Source organism: Ischnura elegans, chromosome 5 (assembly GCF_921293095.1).
Source record: "Ischnura elegans chromosome 5, ioIscEleg1.1, whole genome shotgun sequence".
Taxonomy (NCBI): domain Eukaryota; kingdom Metazoa; phylum Arthropoda; class Insecta; order Odonata; family Coenagrionidae; genus Ischnura; species Ischnura elegans.
The window spans coordinates 86,690,452-86,708,837 of NC_060250.1; the positions used below are offsets into that span (position 1 = coordinate 86,690,452).

The window sequence follows — 18,386 nt, forward strand, 5'->3', positions numbered from 1 at the left end:
CAAAAACTGAATTCCGACATCGACCTGAAGACGCCGGTTCGAATACCGGAGAAACTGCCGTCTCAAAGGAAATCCACGCGGGGAGGGGATGTCGAAAACGGTGTAAGAGCGTAGAATGTTAGGTAAACGATGGAGGGGAAGGAAGAGAAAAGTATTTTTAGATAGATGGAAAGGGAGTAGGCCTTACACTGAATCGAAGAAGGCAGTGCTAGAAGGAAGGCGAGGCTCCTGTGAGTTCTTCTTAAGTAATCCATGGAAACCTACCTTAATTGGTAGAATACTATAATAATAAGCAATACCACTTCTTTTCCGTGCCAACCTTCTGCATTCTTTCCTAGCTCGTCGACCGCTTGCGGTACTCATAGTCAGCGGCTCTGTCGCAGGGGGAGAGGGGAAGGTAATTTTATCTTTAAATTAAGTCATAATTATTAATTGAAAATTATTATACTTTTAATGTTATATTTTTTAAATTGGATCCATTTGAAAAGCTCTTTCGATTCATATGTGTGAAACCCCTCTATGAGTATTTTTCTACCGCCGCCTTCAGGCACACCTTTACTCTTCTCCTGCCTCTTCTTATCCCCATGGATTTTGAATTAGAATTCTTTTTCTGTGCCCTCCTCATCTATTTCATTCTCCACCAGTTCCATGTCTAAAAATACTTACAAATGATGATTTTGTCATCACCAAAATCATATGCTTTGATTGATGATTTGCTTAATTGACCTTATTCGTTCTCCAGATATTTTACTAGCCGCTTCTTTCTCACGTCTCACAGCATTTCATCTAAGAGTTTCCACTCTTATAGTCACACGCATGAGGCAGCTAAATGGATGCTCAAGAAAGACTTCATTAAAGAGAACAATATTTATCGATCGACATGGCGAGTAGTAGTGAATAAGGTGACAAGAAATGACGCTTGTCTCCTCAGGCCTTGGTGGTAATTATACTCTAATTATAGGCACAGCAAGTAAATTTTGGGGTAAATTCGAGGTAAACAAGTCAAATTTAGACAAATGAACGATCTTAAATTTGGATATAAAATTCATAAAGAGGACGCGTGTTCTCCAGCTCAGCCAGGACTTTTCATCTTTTTTCGTGCCTTGTTTCAAACTTGAGCTATCATCTCGAATTTTTCATGGCGAATATGGCGCACCCTTTTACAATTTTTTTTAAATATAAGTTTTATAATTACAAGTTTTATATTTTTAGTTTTGTAACATAGATTCAGGTAAATGTTGACCTGAATGTTAATGTAAAAGCCTACTGTATTTAATAAGAAGCTGTATAAATGATACTTAGGTGTTAAATTAGAAAAACATCACAAAAAAGACGAAATACCACCGATTTAGCGGATGAGGTGCTGCCTCTTATAATAACCTACAGTCGACGTTTTGGGAATATCGTCTGATTATTTTGCCACCTCCCCTCACTCTCAACTCCCGATCGACGACCCTGGCCGTGGCTATCAGTGAAAAGAGCGCTTCACAGACGCCGAAAAAGTTTCGATAGACAATGTTGTATTGGGTTATTGGGTGAAGGTCTTCAGGAGAAGAAACCGCGTGATCTCCGTTTCAAGTTCCCTTTCAAGGTCGAATGTTTTCCCAAGCGCTTCGGCATGAGGATAATAATACGGAAAACGGCCTCCTCTCCTCAACACATGATCGCGGGAATGAACGATTGAATGATTATTGTTGCTTACAAATTATTTTTTGCATAAAATAAATTGCTGCGAAAGGTAAAATTATTATAAAGGGCTTTGAAGTCAATATTTAAATTTAAAATTAGCTCAAATTAAGAGGGAAAGGTTTAAAATACAAGAGTAATAACGTTAAAAGCACGCAGAAGTTATGATTGTCAAATTTCAATGAAAAGAAAAGTCATGAATGAAACAGTAACTTGAGTTTCGTCCACGGATTTATTTTCTTGGTTCACTTTGTTTCAGCCAATCGGTATCATCATCCGCTGTATAGGTGTCAATAAATAATGTACCAAGAAAATATATGTGTAGAAGAAAAACAAGGTATTTTTTATTTTTTTGTGACACATAATAAAATTAACGGTTGGTAACGCGAGGTGCCATTAAAATTACGCAACAAATGTTCATAAGAATGTATTTTTACATATTCCATGCCCTGATACTTAAGTGTTTTTTTAATACTTTTCGGAATATTTTGCTACATGAAATTATTTCAGTCGTTCCGATAGTTTATGCACCCATGGATCAAACCAGCCAAGTTATCAGTTTACTCGAAAATGTCATTGCAACGTTATTGTGTTCTTCGTTTAAGCGTTTTCCATCTAGTTGAATTTCGAAGGAAATGAGACTTCGCCTATAGTTGTTTCAGTTTCGATGTGAATAATTTCCAGCCTAATTTTTTCGCACAACATACACTCTTCGGGCTAAATATAAATATGTAATTAAGGAGAACTACCGTAGTAATTATGTCGAAAATTCGGAGAATGTCGTGGACGGCATCGACGGGGGTGTGGCCGATGATATCCGTGTTTGAATTCCAAGCCTTTTTTTGTTCACTTTTACCACCATAAAAATGTTCTGTTCGATTTTTCAACTATGAAACTGGGTTAGTATTCTATTTTTTCGTATTCGAAAATAATGTCTCAAATGAAATCTTTGTACAAGTTTGGTTAGATTTCTTCTTTAGAGATTATCACTGAGATACTTGAGTTACGACAAATTTCCGTATAATTCAATATGATCCAATTTTATAGAAACTGTAATTAATAAAACTTAAAATATAAAATGTCTTGAAACTACCTATTAGGTTAAATGCTGACAGTCAATTTTAGCTTTATTCTTTGCATTACGTGTCTTCTTCCGAGTAGGCTCTAAATATGCATCATTTCCACTTGCTCACTATAATTTTTACTCCAACTTCCGAAATATTTTTCTTTTAACAATTTCCTTCGGCATTCCCTCGCTCACAATCATTTTTCTCTGTGGACAGGTTCTCTTCCTATGAATTTCTTCATGGAACATCTTTGCACGCCATTTGATCATTAATTCGTCTTTCGTCCTTCACCAAAACTCCCACAATCACCCATCATTCATCTGATCCTGACCTTCGATGAGCACTGTTCGAATTATCAATTATATAGTAGTTCGTTGAGTTTATCAATGAAAAGTACACGGCTGAGGTGGGTGTAAAAATTAATAAGTGCGGATATTACCTAAACATGAACGGCCAGTTCGCAAACTGAAATGTTTGAAAGGAGGTAGTTTTAAAGAAACTTAAGTCATTTTTAATATGAAGCATGTTTTGAGGATGAATTTACATATTGAATGCGTGAGAGACGAAAAAATTCTCTGCTCTAATTTTTCTTCGGGCATGCAGTAATGCGCAAATGGCTTGTGTAAACAGTTTTTTGTGGTAAATTGTCTCATATTAAACTTCCGCAAGAAAAATTATTGCATCTTGATAAGAGGTAATGAATAATTTACAGAGTAAAACCTCTCACTGACCAGAATCTAGAGGTATATGTCCATGTATTCGTTATATACAGATGAATAAATCAAATATTATGAATAAACTATGGTTCCTCATTGTGATATTCTTTTTTGCTATGCTTAAGTCATGGAATTAAAAACAAAAATTGTTGAAATAGGAGGCGATTTATTGCAATTGCATATTAAATCAGCTTAAATGGCATAAGACGCAAGATCGCATAAATAGATATATCATTAATTAAGATTATAAGTCATTGCAAGTGTGATTTGATCAGCCCGAATGAAGAAAAAATTTAAAAAATTCGCCGACCTTGGACTCAATGGACTCAAATATTAATTTCGGTTCCTTCATTATTTTAAAACTTTTAGGCAATTGATCGTAAATCAGTTGGCAATTGCATCTCTTAGTAAAAATAAATGTGAGCTTTGTAAAACTTCGCAATCTCGTTGTGCCAGTGAATACACTATTTTATTATGTTCCTTGTCCTTAGGAGGCCTCCAATCGTAATCCAGACGACGATGACGAATCCGTGGTGGGGATTTCCGTGGGGAGAATTGGTTGAAATGATGAAGGGTAATAGGCATATGAGAGTACTTGGAATCCGACCGTAGTCATCCATTTCTTTCTTCATGGTCTGATATAAGTGAATTCATGTTACGGTTACTTACTGGTCACACTATATGATGACATAGATCAATTTAGCGGATGTTAATATTTGATAGACTGTGAGCGGATACTTGGCAACTTGCGATTGTGAATTTGAGTGACTCACCGAATATTTTAGAAGTTCCCTATATATCACATAATTATTTTTTGGCGGACAAATGCAATACAGGCAAAACATTTCTATTAATTAGTGGAATAAATGGCGATAAATTGGCATTTTATCTTTATTTTACTTTTAAAAATGATTAAAAATCAGCAGAATAACTTCATCCCTTGTTCCTTACGTAAAGGACGACATAATGTTTGTCGTGAAAATAAGCTTTCAGTTGAATATCATTGTTCTTCTGTGTAAGTGGGATGCGAGCGAGATCTGCACAGTTTTGAGTAAAAAAAATCAACTGAATACGGATAAAAGTTGTGGAATATGGTTAATATTACTGAGCACCAGATTTTATATTCCCCAATAACTATTAAAACTTTTTCGCAGCACGTTTCGACGCTCAAGAATCGTCCTCAAGTGACAATACATTGGCTCAGGCGTTGAGATGAAGTGGCAATAAATTACCACAGGACGGTACAACGCTTATTGTACATCACTATAAATATAAGACGGAATATATTTTTCGGTCGATGTAATAGAAATCTTTACTGTGCAGAAATCGACATTTCTGCTATGCCAGGATCACCACCAGGAAGGTTGTTATTCTGGTGGACCCGAAATCAGATGAGCAAGAGAGGGAAGATTCACACCCCAGGGTGTTTTGGCGACTGGGTGCCGCTGCAATTATATGACAACCCAAACGGCATAGGTTAGGGCTGAGCCCCCTTTCCTCCCGTGCAAGTTCCCTTTGCCATGTCCCGGTGCCGTCCCGAGCCCTCATTGAGGAAGAGAAGGATTTTTTTCCCGTCGTATAATCAAGTGGCTGCGTTTCTCTTCCCCAGCTTGGGGGCCAAGGTTTCAACCGTGAATATCAGATGGGCAGCCCAGCGTGCGGTTCTTTGGTAGCGGTGTTGAGGGCCGAAAAAAAAGACGAAATGTTTGAAAATTCTTTTCTGGATATTTTTTACTGGATTTATGAATAAAGCCACTCCCAATATGCGTCGTAATAATGATATATTTTGAGTACCTATTAGTAACATAGTTCGTCCCCTATAATGCTCTTAGCCAAAAATAGTGTCTCAGTCCGTAAGAATTTATGGATGTATTTATTCAACACTGTGGCAGCTCAATGGTTAGACATGTTTGAAATAACAAAATATCATTTGACTCTTTACATATATGCAAATGTAGCAAGTTATTATCTATAGGTACGTAGTTTACTTTTTCTGATCGAAAGGGGAATGCATGCATGAGTATCAATCTTAAACCTTTTCCTTTTTCCATGTCACTGGTGGCATGAACGGTGGTGGATTATAAGGAGTCCGCAGATATCAAGTACTTCCATACGAATGCCTTAAAAATGAGGAAAAAACTGCCTAAGTTGGTGCGAATGACAGAGATTTTGTATCACCAGAATTTAATCTCCTATGGTACTTATAATCTCCTTTGGTACATTAACTATTGTGTTTTTTTTTTAATATTCCTTGACATTTTAAACGTAATTACGAATTTGTTACTGAAGTTACTAATAAAAACCATCTAATACTGATAACGATCTGTCATTCCCAAAATAGATTGATTTGACAGTTGTAATATTATACGAATACCTACCAAACGGGATCGGGTTGGTGCGGTAGCTGGTGCTAGATTCCCTAGGTCTGAGTTCAAATGCCGTCGGTGACAGATAATTCTCAAAGATTGTCCAGTCCCTGATTGAATGCTGTGAGGTGGGCACTTAAACTACAGCATTACGTTCGTAAGATGAGACGTTAAGCCTTGGTACCATTGTTTTTGTTGTGTGCAGGCTAATTCCTACGCCAGGTTTCCCTACATCCTTCCTTCCATACCCCTCCCTTGGTATAAATGGCAGTAACTTCCTAATAACATACGATCTCGATCCAAACTCAACTTGAGTATGATTGTTGGCTCCATCTTTTCGTAATACCTACTCGGATCGAGTCTCGTTCAGTATTACGACCCTTTCTGAGCTCAGGTGCGTTTATGCGCTCAAGAATTTTTCTACAAGACCTTGAATTGCTTTGAGAAGGAATAGGTACCTCAAATTAATCGCCACAGAAGCCATGATCGATGGTAATGTAATGCGACTGATATTTTTAACAATTCCTATGGCGGATGGATCTCGATGAAAATCTCTTCGCTGAAACAAAATCTGATTGCAATAAATTCTTCTGAGATTAATACAATACTTCTGGACTTAACATGTCCTAATACCAAAACTTTGAGAGAACTATAGTTATATCACGTCAAATATTTCATAGCTTGTACACTTCTACCTTCCATCGCCGTCATTTTGACCTACTAAATGTTCACCTAATGATTAGTTCGGTTTATTCTGATGATTATTTTATTCCTTAGCCAATAGTTAATATTTTCAAAGCCAAGAAGTTCTGTGTAAAGGAAAATTTCCCTACGCGAAGCGGGTACTAATTGATTCTCTAGCTGGTAGCCTAATTCGTAATCATTATAAGTTGTTTAGTGGTAAACGCTGCCCACTTGCAACGTAAAAACTTCATTGTATATCTTCCTTTTGATATAGGTTCCAAGTGGATGGTTACGACACTATTTTATAAATGAGAGTTAGGATGACAATATTTTATAAAATTCTTATTTTCCCTCCCATTAAATTTTTGTGATCTATGCATGTTACCCAAAACATTCAATGCTAGGTTACTGCCACTTTTACCATTCTCCGTATAATTTATGACATAGAATGATATTTTGAGATTTGGAAGTAATTTCCCATGCAATTTTAGGAACTAAAACTGCATGAAGTTCGCAAGTTATTGAATTCTCTCATTACCTCACCAATGAAATTAAGTGCACATGAGGTAGTCAGATGAGAGTAGCCCATAGTAAAAGCTCCAATGATAACGCTTTGAATAATTTCAATGCTCAGAATACATGAAAGCATAGGCAGAGCTAGGGGGGGAGGCACGGGGGCAAATGACCCCCCAGATCCTTAAAAAATATGCAAGATTTTTAATACGGTCCCATTATCATTGCATTCGTTTTGTATTACGAGGTATCCTTGTGCTCCCCCCCCCCCCCCCCCCCCCAGATCAAAATCCTGGATACGGCCTTGCTTGTCCCCTCCCCAAGAAAGAAATCTTGGATCCGCCCCTGCATGAAAGGGATTAATGCTTTTTTAATGTTGCAAAATATTTAAGTTGTAAAAATAGCATTCGTCGTCGTTGGAAAACTCGCTGGTAAATTTCCTCATGCTTCCCAACCCAGGTAGAAATTTACTAGTGTGTTTTCCTGCCATCATGTTTACGTTTTCAGGCAACGCAAAATTCCACCAACCCGTTTACTGAGTAGAATTATTTAGATGATTTTATGATCACTGTTTTTCCAAGCTTGCAGTTTACGTAACGCGGAATCTTTGATAAGAGCCTGTGCCGGTGTATCAACTATAGTTTAGATTTCCACTTCAAAGGAAACGGTCCGACTCAAAATCTTCAAAAAATCCGCTCAAGATTTCCTCAGATTCGTCTATTCTAAATGGGATGAGTGTAAAATCCATTGCTGTAATTACTCTATCATTTTCATTATTAATCATTTAGAAATTACAGAATAATCGTTACATCGATATCAAAACTGTCGGCGTCAAAATGATGTGCCGCTGTACTTTGTAAATTTATGTCTGGACTTAAGTGCATGCCTTAATAATGAATAATACGTCATTTTAAAGTAAATTTTATTCTCTATTCTCATTTATTTTTTTGTTTTAAGAAAAAATCAAAAATCAAGACACACGAGTGCAATAAATGATTCCGCGCACCATAAAATTAGCCGTTTTGTCAACTTCATGAACTTTGTAACTCAGCCTAGGGAAAACTACCGCTTCTACAACATTCATCTTCCACAATAAGTTGCAAACATTAATTTAGATTAATGAAATGGCTTTTGAGTTTTTTAGAACGCATATTTTGTTGTAAAATAACGAAAATGTTTAAACATTATCTAATCCTACAGTTTACCCCGAAAGAAAAAATAAAATTAACAGAAACACTTCTTAATTTATTAGAAATTTTTCTATGATCCGAAAATATATGATTTTTGTGTAGTATTGATTATGCATGGGCATTAAAAAAATACGGCGGAGCCAACGGCGGAGCCAACGGCGGTGCGTTGCCACGAATTGCGCGCGAAACATTGGTTCCTTGTAACCGGCATTGGCCCAGCGCGGCCCCGTTTGGCAGTATGACATTAATTATAGTTATTAACATTCACAAATATCAATATTTTTACAGATTACGGATCATTAAAAAATTTAAAATAAATTAAGAAGTGTTTCTATCAGTTTTATTTTTTATTCTCTTAATTCGCTCCTGCCGGAGTGTAATGGAGTGGGAAGAAAGTTTTCGAGCTATTCTGCGCAAATCTGCCAGCGGAACTTTGGATTTTGGTTAACATTAGTTCCCTATCGCGTTTATGAGAAGTCATTCCTCGATTCCAGATATTTGCATTTGAAAGTATAACTAAGATTCCGTTGCGCTTCGTAAGCGTCGACCTTCACACCTAAAAATAAGCTTCACTTTTAAGAGCTACTTTCTGCCTCGGCGCTATCTATTTTGCAGCTTCTGGGAGATATTTTCCCCACTCCCTCTCACGATAAAAGTAGGAATATTACCACGGAAAGGGCGACGAGAATTCTAGGTATAAATAATATGTTTTCGAAACTGGTGGTCTGAGAGTTAAAAAAGTATACTGATGATTTCCAATTATTCCTGAATGAGCAGAACGTTGCGCCGCTGCAAGTTTTGTATTAATTTGCATTTTCTTAGGTGATATTAAAAAAATCAATGTTCAAACGTGACGGAGAGGGCTGTCAACTTGTTTGTTGAATCCCTCGGCAAATGAAGAATTTCTACCCGTCTTATCTTGACGGCCAGACTTCCAAAATTATGTCAATCAGTTTTTTATCTGTCATTCATAAAAAGCTTAGACTTGCATTGACTCATGGTTAAAAAGCTGTTACACAACATTCTAATCGAAAATTAAAAATAGCCAATTTCTAATAAATCAAATATTATTTTACCTGCCAAAAATGTCGGCCAACTACTTGATATATTGAAGGCATCGCCTTCTTCTCAATCATTTGTGTTCAAAGTTGAGCTCATTTGTGTCACAGAAGTTATGATGAAATGGTGTAATCGTTTAAAAGTGCTGCTCAAGTGTAGAATGTGTGTAATAAATGTAGAATACACGCAGCTTAGAGGAAAAAATGTAATTAAGCATTGCACCTTGTTTCTGTCTCTAGACTCTAATGGCATAAAACAAATAGGCCAGTACTACGGAATTTCCAAAATTTCAGCTGATAAATAGTGAAAAAGTGGAATTGTTTAGCGCAGGTTCTCATTTCAAATTTTTTCTTTAAACTGGTTATATTTGTGTAAGGATTTTTTTCTGTTCCTTTTTTTCGAGTATAACTAAGACAAACGGAAGGTATTACCAGTTTATGGTGGACTAAATAGTATTTGTTTCCCTTTTGATCTTCATATCCAGCCATGGTATTCAAGATAAGATATGAAACGCCTGAAAAAAAAAGAATTGAGACTCAGTGGAAAGCTAGACAGTGCCGACAACAACATGTCTCTTTTTCCCTCTTTTTTGGCCCTCTGAATGAGAATTCTCACCCGATACCGTCACCAGCCTCTGTCAGATTGTGCATTTACAGGATTTTTAATAGTACGGACGCATCTCATTTGGGTGTTTAGACTGAGATTTTGTTTATCATGTAGTATTTATTGCTCATAAGTCGTAAATACAGAATTGTTCTTTCATTTATAAAGTGTTCACAATTTTAAAATGAAATTGTCAAGAGATTTAACATGAGTAGTTAATATACTTAAAAACCTTTATCCGAAAAAAATATTTTTAAGATAGCATGTTTTAGTGATGAAGCTCCTGCTAAGAAAAGGAGTGTATTTTTTTTAGCCCTATAAAATTCTCGGATAATTCCTGGAAAATATGTCTCTCTTCCAAGTACTTAGAATTACAGTAATGGACACCAATTAGCATTCTGACTGACCTCTTAACTTGAGTCCTATTTTTATGATAGTAAGTTTGAAATCTGAAAAAAAGATTCCCGGGTATTTTAAGTGAAGGCTTTTTCTATAACATTATTGTAATCCACTACGAAAAAGATGATACTGATGTAAACTAGCGTAAATTAACTTCATAAGCGCATAATTCAACGATGTGATGGATCACAATTGCTAAGAATATCCCACCTTGACCCTCTATCTCATAACCGCTTTCCACTTCATTTATTTACTCCCAGACGCAGAGGTAAACTTCAAGTACTAGAATTTTGGCTTGTAGATAATAAACTTATGGCGCGTGTGTTCTGTAACATACTAAATTCATGGTAGTAAAGGCTGTTGGGGTGCTTCACCGGGTAATCTCCTTCATGGCTGCCGACGTTTCGTACTTCACCCTCAGGGCTTAATCGAATTCTTCATCCCTGAGGATGGAGTGCGACTCGTACCCCGAAACGTCGGCAGCCATGAAGGAGATTGCCCGGTGGATCACCCGACCAGCCTTCACTACCAGCGTACGCCGAGAAAGCATCAGATCTTTTTTCATACTAAATTCATATTCGTAGCACTTTGATCAATGGTATTCCTCCATCATTAAGTACCATCAAATAGGTACCATTTTAGGGTGTCATAAATTTTCTCAGGTTATCTTCCTACGGTTTACAAGCGATGCCGAAGCCGTATTACGCAGATAACAATTCGCACTCGGTATATATTGCTGAATGTTTTGATTGTGAAGAAAAAACTCCTAACACCAGACAATCATTGAATTTTTACTACATTCGTCGATTTTTTTAGGTCAATCAATGCCTTTTTTGTTCTTAAATAAAAATTGATAGGCATGAAAGTGGAAATATACTTGAGTGGGACTTTTCAGTGCAATAAAGTAGGATCACGAACCGATGCTTTGTGTCGGTTATCAAGGTCGATAGGTTGGTCGACTACCTCGATATGATTATTCAGCAACTCAAGAGATAGGTTAGTCTAGAATTTTAATGTCAGTGGTAATTTTGGCCTTGTTTCGGCAATAAACGTTTGGGCATCCAAAATCTTTATCGTAAGGCAAGTTCAAACTCCAGAGAGGCAGGTATTGTCAGAATAGATATTTGTACATCCAGTATAATTCTCGGCGCATTCTGGTACGATCTTCGAAAAGTCGAGAAAATATTTCTCGTACGCAGCAAATGGTTGTAGTGTTTTATTCTGGCATCAACTCCAATCTTAAAATCGACAGGGTAGAGACTTATTTTGACTGTTTGTACATAAATTTTCTTCTCTTAGCTAAACTTCCAACAGATAGCAATATCTCACTTCTAGCGCTGCGAAAATGGGGTCATACTGACCGGTTTTAAGTATTATCTTATTACTTAGCCGTTGATTTTATCTAAGAATTCGTCATGAAACAATAAATTTATTTTAAACTGCACCTGAGTATTCCTGCTGAGAGAGACATTCTATGAAAGCAGCATACTTATTTTATGAATTAAGAAATTTACTTGATGAAGAAAAAACCCTATTGATGAAATTAAAGTTTTTGCCGGAGGTATAAATATATTTCCAAAGCAGTAAGTAGTTGGAAACCACTGTCATGTCATCTCATATAAATAAGGTGAAGTCACAAAAAATGCGAAAATCATGACATAAGTAACCCAGGACATGTAACCATGTTAATTCAATAGTCAAAAATCAATTCAAAATAATCACATATTATGATAATACATTTATCCTTGATACACTATTCTCGCAAAAAATTATCCTTTTGTACCGCATTATTCCTTTTTACATTTTTTTCTATTCCATTTACTTGAGCATTCCCAGGTGCCCTAATCCTCCTATAATTTGCTGATTTGAATATCTGAATTTTGCGCAAATTCCAATTTGAGTTTCATAAGATTGATTTTAAGATATGGTGTTTAAGGAATAGCAGAAAAATACACGGAGAAAAGTGATATTTTATTCGTGAATTAACTTCCTACCAAATGTATGGACGGAATATCACTCATTTTTATCGAGGACTTTAATCGTTCCCGCCTCAAAAAAATGGATGAATACGTCATTTTTTCATTATCCATTGGGGCCTAAAAAATATTCGGATAAGCAGTTAGGAGAGGAAAACTATATTTTAGATAAATGTTTCTTAGCAAAATAACGATTTTTATGCGACCCAAGTCTACAACTACCTATCAAATGTAAACGTTGAATTCAAAACACATCCCCGACAGATGTTGAAATCTTGTGTTGTGGCATACCTATTTTTTCTATTTTTTTAATAAAATACGTGGAGTAGCATTCAAACCAATCGTTGACTAAGCATAGAAGAATAATAGGTCACGTAAATGTGGGAAAATGGGCTTATTATAAAAATCTTGCGTCATGGATGTATTGACGTGTAGCACCTTATTCAATGCACGAGGTCCCGTATAGTATTTGATATCAGTTATGGGAATGTATCTTCATTGATACGAGGAATTGCCACTGACCTACTGGATCAATCTCCATTGTTTTCCATTGTCGTATCTTGACCGTATGTGCTCCTCTTAGTGGTCTATCTAATCTAAGTTATCTGTCAGTCCTTTCGTCTGTTGGGAAATATAAAATATGCATACAGAACGTGGCATTGGAAGCAATTACCGGCGTTTCGCACTTGTTGCATAGGTACAAATGTGATGGATTTCGATGAAAGCCGTGGCGTTAATTTCCGTTCTGAAGCGAAACATTATTCTTTCATCGTGAACAGAAATTCAATCTCAATTTTTGTATTCCGTTTGTGTATTTCGTGCTGGCATTATTTATGCCATGAACTTCTACGGTAAATTTCATTAATAAAAATTGGATCCATTTGAGTTAAAATCGAGTAATGCAGTGCACAACGTTTTAATAATATACCTAAACTCTTTTTCAAACGTATCAACCTGTATACCGAAACCTCAAATTATAAAACAACATTCAGCCCTAAGGATGAGCCCCGAGTCGGAGCTTGAAACGTTGGCCATTAAATAAAAATTACCCCAGTGAGAATCCCGAGAAGAGTTGACCCACCTTAAAGTATTGTTTTTAATCAACTAGCTTCAGCAGCCATAGTTTCACCCGAGGAAAGCTGTTTTCGCTTTAACGGTCATTTGTTATATAGCTCCAATACTTGTCAGACGCAAGTATTCCTACTAAAAATTTGCTAATTACTTATATCAATTATATTTCATTAAATGTCTTTGCTGCCCTGAGGTACTTATCCCAAAATATTAAACGTATTTGCTCTATTTCAATCTATTTTAGTCTTAAGGAGGTTGGTTCGCGACTGGGCGATTCATAAACAATACTGTTGGCGTAAGGCATTCATGAAGTTCGTTCAGTTTATGTTTGATATAACACTTTTTTCCGTCCGTCGCGCCACTTCAACGTAATTCACATACCGTATATGTCTGAATATAGTCCCATTTTTTTTTTTTAAATGCCCAAGGTAAAAGTAAAGGGGAGGACAATAATCAAACGCATTTTTTTAACTTTTCCCAAAACTGAAGCCTTAATATAAGGGGGGGACTATATTCAGAGGGGGACTATATTCGGAGAAATACGGTACTTTGACTTAAATTACAACATCCAGTTACTCTTAAAAAGCGAAGAGCCGACAGGTCCGGTCATGTAAATTTTTTGCAGACCGACAGACGTGTTAGGAAATTAATAAACAAATTTAGTTCGCTTGAACATATATCGCTATGAGAAAAAATAAACATACGTATTTTCAAATGCAATTTCCTTATAAGGATTACCAGAAAGTCTATTTTTCTGGAGTATATTAGAAAGTTCATATTTTAAAAATTCCATGAGAATGACATAAGCTTCTTCTCCCGGACCGACCTCTTAAACAAAAAAGGAGTCATATATGATTTTACACTTTCCCGGCGAACAACTTTAGAAAAATCTTCTCGGGATACCGCGCGGTAACCCGAGAAGATTTTTTCTAAAAAAGGAGTCACTTTCTCCGGGTTCGACCCTGTCAGTAACTCTCTCCTCTTTGTTAAGGGACTTTCTTGTGAAAGCAACAGTTCCAGATCTCTTTGTAAATTTTTAATTAATAAAATGTCACCAATTCACGCTCTGCAAGTTCATCGCGATCATTGAGTTCCGTGTAACGGCCGGAAATAGTAGAAAACGTTATTAATGAATTCACCACGGGGAGGACCTCGCGGAAGAATTTAAGTACCCATAGAGCAAATGCGGCGTTCACAATAAAAATTTGAATGGAAGATGGCTAAATCAACGAGAAAATTTGTAAGGGGGCCAGTCGATTTTGGATTAGAGTGAAACTTTGTGAGCGCTCAGTCAGTGCTTAATTTCCTAAATTTTAGGTACCGGAACGCAAACAAACACATTTTTTCCACATTGTTTTTAAAAATAAGCCCCTCCGAAAACTTCCGCTTTTTTAAAAACCTTTATTAAAAGTTACAATGAGGAATCATGGTGTACCAAATGCTAGAAAACCATTTTTTGACACGACCGTATTTTCCTTTAAAGGCACGCCTTTCCGGCGCGTTCCTTGCTGCTCAGTGTTTGGATCACTTGCGTTTTTCTTCCTTGCTTTTTAATTTATACCATGAGTCATAGACGAAAAAACTGTTGGAATGAAATATTCAGCAAGGACACAGTAGTGGAATGGAGACATAAACCCCGGAACAGGCATCAGGACGGTGAAGGAACAACTTAACTCAATTTTATTACAGCGAGTGCGGCAGCTTACCGTTGGTTCTTAAGAGAGTGACAGACGGCGTCCACTATGGGTTAATTTGTTTTTAAGCACCCCAAAACCGTGAAGATAATTTTTCGTTTAGTCCTTTATCTTTTTATTTTATAATTCTGTTTGCAAATTAGCTTCAGGATCTTGGAGAGCCTCTACCGGCGTCTCCACTTCCTGAGTCGCGGCCGGTTTTCTGGTCGCTACTGCTCTCGTTCACTTCTCATGACCCGAAAACTCGGAAACTGTGTCGCTATTCTCTTGGAACCTGACATTAAGACTTCCGCAAGCCATCCACGCAATTTTACCGTCGCAGTAAATTCCGTTCAGGTGTTCTGGAGGGGGGTGGCGCCTCACGTGAGAGTGACAAGAGAAAACTTGTTGTCTTCTTGCTTCAGTGACGATGATGACTTCGATACGTTGGATATTCGCTTTGCTAAAAATAAACATGAAAAGACGAGTCCAGATTCATTACAAAAAACTGATAGGAATAAATTTATATAGTTAGTATGTCAGCATTTTATTTTTTGCCGAATTAAAAAATTGGAACTTTCATAATAAGAGGAAATTTCGAGAAATTGAGCGTTTCACATTGCACCCCACCCTTGTTTGCGAACTTCTTTTCCAATATTTTTGGCCATGATACTTATGCTTTATGTCCTGTGAGATATCTCGTGTTTTCGAAGATAACATACATGCAGGTTCCTTATGGTGGAGGCTAAGAAGGCAGAGACCCAACAAAATTTTGGATACTAGACATTAGTCTTTCAGCAGAGTTAAAATTTATGACGATCTCTTTTGAACGTTGGACACTTGCGGCCTTTACTAGTAGATTACAGGTAATAACTGTTCTAGCAAAGATCTCCCGGGATCTGGCCTGGTGTTATACCGATTAAAAGCACCGAGACATTATTATCTCCTATGGAAGTTTTTGAATACCTATCGAATTTCGGAGATACCCGAGTACCGGTCAAGGCAAATTATATTTTCCTATGCGCAATATTCGTACATCACGTGCACTCGCGGGTGACTCCGTAAAGGTACGCCGCTGGGTACTCCGTGGTTAACCTTCATTGATAACGCCATACGGAATTATCGCTGAAACGTTATAATTGTCGCTTATGGAAACTACAGCCTAATAGGAATCACTGCATTGGACATCTTTGCTGCATTTACCGGTCTACTGCGTGGGTCGTCGCCGGGGGATTCCAACGGCGGGCGTCGGGTTCCCTTGTTGTGTCTCGTGACGATTACGATGCGGGGCCTTGCTGGCTGAGAGCTCTTTTCCGCGGCCACAGGTGACGGACGGGTAGCACGGTCGGAGTCGCGCCGGTGAATGAGGCCCTCGAGCTCGCGAGGTGGCGTGACTGTTGGAAATGTGAAAGGAGATTGGCGTGGGGTGAGGGGGGAGAGCGTAGGTGGGGGCGAGGAGAGCGGGGAGACGAAATTGCATCGTCCGCGGGAAGGGATATGGATACAGCTGGTGGGTTTATCCGTTCTCCTGCGGCCTCGGCAGTTCGTGAAAACGTTCCCTGAGCAGGCAGGAGGAAGAAGCTGTCCCGGATAGCAGCGGATTCCGCGAGATAGAAGTCGGACCGCGGAACGGGAAAGGTGTTGTGATACTAATGGGAGTGAATTAGAGTGCGTGGCTCAAACGGCAATACTCTGCTGGGATATCCGCGAGCGGGAGCTAATTTCCCCGGCAAGTGTCAATGAATGAGTTCAACTTTAGTACTACCTACGCAAATGGGAAGCTCTAATCCTTCCGAGCACTGGCAGAAGTGGTGTATGTAGATTCTCGTTTTGGGTGGGCATCCCTCGAAGGGATAACAATTATGAGCGTTTGTTTGGCCACTACGCAGAGCAAAATGTCGGTGGCGAGAGGCAGTCACGCCTGTCAGTGCACTTCATGGATATTTTTCTTCTTACTATCTCTCCGACGTAACCAGGCCAAATCATTTCAAGATATTGGAAATCCCATGATATTTTTTATTCAATATACCTATACAAGTTATAACTTGAATATGGCGGAGCATTATTGTATGCCTCACCCATGAACTCGCGTATGATTCCTTGAACTAATTCAGGCTGCTGTGCCTACGTAATTTTTTCTTGATTTTGCTCATTTCAATAGGATCCCCTGCTCCATCTCCCTCTTAGATACGCCCCTCAGTGACGAATATAACAATGATATGATGTATAGTTCTTGGACATCGGCCATTAAGAACATATTGTGGTTATAGCATAGGTACGAAAGAGCTTAAAGAAAATTAAGGGGGCGACCGCTTGACGTAATTCCACGGAAAATGGAAAATTAGTATTCAAGAATGTGGTTTTAAATCTAATGTTTAATTAACCCGTTCAATTTAAATTACTGATACATTTTGCGTATGTGCTTCATTTCTACTTACTTTTCTGGAGATATTCTCTAAAATAACTGATAAATTCGGAGGGTTGCATACCCTCCAGGCGCACCGGTTATTCGGTGAACGTATGTATCTCCCTCCCACAGAATAACGATCTCAATCCACCCCCTTTTCAAGGTACTCCTCTTTTATATTGCATTATTAAATAATTAATCATAAGCAGATAGCTTCTCTAAATAATTTTAATTTCTATTTTAAGAACAGTATTTAACATATAGAATATGATAAATGTGCATCAGAACAGAAAAGACAACCTAACTCACCTTGATAGGTTTGTTAATGCATGCAAAAAAAACAATGATTTCGTTTTAGCGTGTCACTTAGATCAGGCATTGGCAAATACTGTATAGCTCCGTTTAAAGAATGACTGTAGTTAAAAAGGGTTGCCAGTGTGATATTCAAGATTCAACTAAATGGAAATCGATTTCTCCTTTGATAAATACCGACTGTAATTATTGAAAAACAAATTTTTGAATTATGATATCAAATCCGAGATTCAGATATATTTTCTTATTTTAGTGACTTAAAAGCGAACATTTTTCGTAAAACTGTAAAATTTTAGTTTTTCTCCAATACCTTGGTAGCTTTTAACCGAATGTATCCCTGCTACCGCTAATTCAGTTATCCTGAACTTAATTATTTCAGACTTATTGATTTATAACTTCCGAATGTAAATAAAAAATTGAAAAACCTCTGTGTTGACTCTTCCTTAATGTAGGAAAATTGGTTGCAGTCTGGAGAGTTTATGCCTAAATTAGGCTTATAATAGCATTTGGAGGCTCCAACATCCTGTCTGTATGCGTTGGCAAAATAAGTTGGAGTTTGCAGAATAGTTATTGCTAAAGGAGACGAATCACTCCCGCTCTACCGGTCTTATTACGCCTTTTTCGTGAGATATAAATTTCCGTATCAACTTGAAATGTTTAAGTC

At 37.5% G+C, this 18,386-nt stretch overlaps 1 protein-coding gene across 1 annotated transcript in view; it reads right to left on the bottom strand.

Annotated features, from left to right (window-relative positions):
* The window catches only part of LOC124159189 (high affinity cationic amino acid transporter 1), a 57,779-nt gene extending 41,395 nt beyond the window's left edge, over positions 1-16,384 (bottom strand). Inside the window, exon 1 of the mRNA XM_046534820.1 lies at positions 16,207-16,384. The gene's annotated coding sequence lies outside the window, so the exon portion shown is untranslated. The remainder of the gene's footprint in view (positions 1-16,206) is intronic.
* Between the last annotated feature and the right edge of the window lie 2,002 nt (positions 16,385-18,386).